We start from the raw sequence: 2671 nt of genomic DNA, 5'->3' as shown, positions 1-2671 counted from the left end.
GGAAAGCAAAACCTAAGATATGAGAGAAGTATTGTATGTAGGGATAAATTTAACAAAATGTATGCAAGGTCTGTACAATGCAAGCTACATTTTTTTTTTTTTCCTGAAGGAAATGGAGAGAAAAGCAGAGTTCATGAATTGGAAAACTCACTGTTAAGATGTCAATTCTCTCCAAGTTAATCTATATCCCAGTGATAATCTGAGCATATTTTTTCAGAAATTGCAGGCTGATTGTAAAATGTATATGGAAATAAAAAAGACCTATCATGGTCAAAATCATTTGGAAAAAGAACAAAATTGGAAGAGTCATACTACAGTATGATCTCAAGATTCATTATAAATCTACAGTATCATTGTTATAAGAATAACAATATAGATCAATGAAATAGAATAGAGAATTTATAAATAAAACTGCAAATATACAATTAGTTGCTTTTTTGAAAAGTGAAAAGGTAATACGATTGAGAAAATGAGCTTTTTTAACAATGTTAGGATAATTGAATAACCACGTGCACACAAAAGAATCTAAACCCTTACCTTAAAACATACAGAAAAATTATTTCTAAATAAATCGTACACCTAAATGCAAGAGTTAAAACTATAAAATATATAGAAGAAAATATAGGGAAAGATCCTTGAAAACTTGGATTAGATCAAAATTCCTCAATAAGGACCCATATACAAGCCATTAAAGAAAATCTGTATACTATCCTCATCAAAATTTAAAACTTCTGCTCTTCTAAAGACACTATTAAAATGAAAATACAAGCCACTCATAGAGAGAAATTTATTGAAAGGCACATAATATGTAAAGGATTTGTATTCTGAACATATAAAGAATTTTTAAAACTTAGTAATGGGAAGATAAACAATCCTGTTTCCCCACTCTACCCACCTCCTCCCCCCACACGCACACCTGGGTAAGTATTTGAACAGATATTTCACAAAAGATGATATACAAATGACCTTAAGCACATTAAAAGTATTCAACATCACTAGTCACCAGAGAAATGTAAAATAAAACCACAATGAGATATCATCATCAGCCTGCTAGGACATTATATTAGTCAGGGTTCTTCAGATAAATAGAACTAATAGGACATATAAATAGATTTTAAGGAACTGGATGTTGCGATTGTGGAGGTACTTAGTGAATTTAAAATCTAATGGGACAGGCCAAGATGCTGAAGACTCAGGAAAAAGTTATAGTTTGAGTCCAAAGGCAGTCAGTCAGTTAAAAAATCAAGAAGAGCTAATGTTGCAGATGAAGATACTCTGCTGACAGAATTCCCTCTTGTTCAGTGGAGGTCAGCTTTTTGTTCTATCCATGCCTTCAACCGATTGGATGAGGCCCACCCATTTTATGGAGGGTAATCGGCTTTATTCAGAGTCTCCTAATTGAAATGTAAATCTCATTCAAAACACTCAGAATAGTTTTTGACCAAATATCTAGTCATCATGGCCCACTCCATCAACATGACAAATAAAATTAACTATTACAAATATCTTTTTTTTTTTTTTAGGTGAGGCAACCCTTAGTTGACTTCACAGATTGCAAGGACCTTGTCAGTTTATAATCTCACTCTCTCTCTCTCTTTTTTTTTTATGCCTATAGCACCTAGTCTTCCTAGGTGGTCTCCCATCCAAGTACTAACCAGGCCTGACCCTGCTTAGCTTCTGAGATCAGATGGGATCAGGCTTGTTCAAGGTAGCATGGCCATAGACCATTTAAAAATTTAAAAAACTATAAATATCAAATTTAGGTAAAGATGTGGAGCAATTCTAAGTCTGATATATTGCTGGTGGGAATATAAAATGATACAGTCACTTTGGAAAACAGTGTGACCTTTTCTTATAAGTTAAATAAACATTTATCATATATCCCATCAATCCTACTCCAGGAGATATAAAAACACTTGTTCATAAGGTGCATGCAAATATGCCTTCCAGTGATAGTCATAATCACCAAATACTGGAAACAATTCAAATTTCTATTAACTGGTAAATGGATAGATAAATTGTGGTATATTGATACAATAGAAGACTACTCAACAGTAAAAAGAAGCAAATGACTGTTAATTGTAAAATATTATGGATGAACCTCAAAGGCATTAGGCAGTGTGAAAAAAGTCATCTGCAAAAGACCAAATACTGTATGAGTTCATTTATCTGATATTCGAGAAAAGACAAAACTGTAGGAATAAGAAACAGATCTCTGGTTGCCAGGGACTAAGGTGAGAGAAAGAGAAAGACTGCAAAAGATTCAAGAGAACTTTTGGGGGGAAGAAATTGTCCCATATCTTGATTATGATTGGAGTTACAGGATTGTTTACATTTGTCACAACATATCAAACTGTTCACTTTAACAGGGTAAATTTTAGTAATGTAAATTATGGTTCGATAACCTTAACTTTTTTAAATGGAATGCATTAATTAATTAACATATTATTTAGACGATTAACAGGTAATATTTTTTTCAAAATACGAAAACTAAAATTATTGAAAAAGTGATCCATAAGCACTTGGTATTGTACCATTAAATTACCCTTTTAGAACCAGTTAATCTATAAATTAAAATGGAAAGATCTCTCTCTCACACACACACACATACACACACATACATGCGTATAGACACGCAAACACAAACACACACAAAGAATTTTCCGAAACA

At 32.5% G+C, this 2671-nt stretch overlaps 1 non-coding gene across 1 annotated transcript; it reads right to left on the bottom strand.

Moving 5' to 3' along the window:
• Positions 1–1606: 1606 nt before the first annotated feature.
• LOC118608900 lies at positions 1607–1725 on the bottom strand. Its single transcript, XR_004953220.1, has one exon. It is a non-coding gene; the product is annotated as a 5S ribosomal RNA (ribosomal RNA).
• Between the last annotated feature and the right edge of the window lie 946 nt (positions 1726–2671).

Source organism: Rousettus aegyptiacus, unplaced genomic scaffold (assembly GCF_014176215.1).
Source record: "Rousettus aegyptiacus isolate mRouAeg1 unplaced genomic scaffold, mRouAeg1.p scaffold_m13_p_10, whole genome shotgun sequence".
Taxonomy (NCBI): Eukaryota; Metazoa; Chordata; class Mammalia; order Chiroptera; family Pteropodidae; genus Rousettus; species Rousettus aegyptiacus.
Note: the sequence above shows the minus strand (reverse complement) of the source record. Positions and strands in the feature narration are given on the sequence as shown.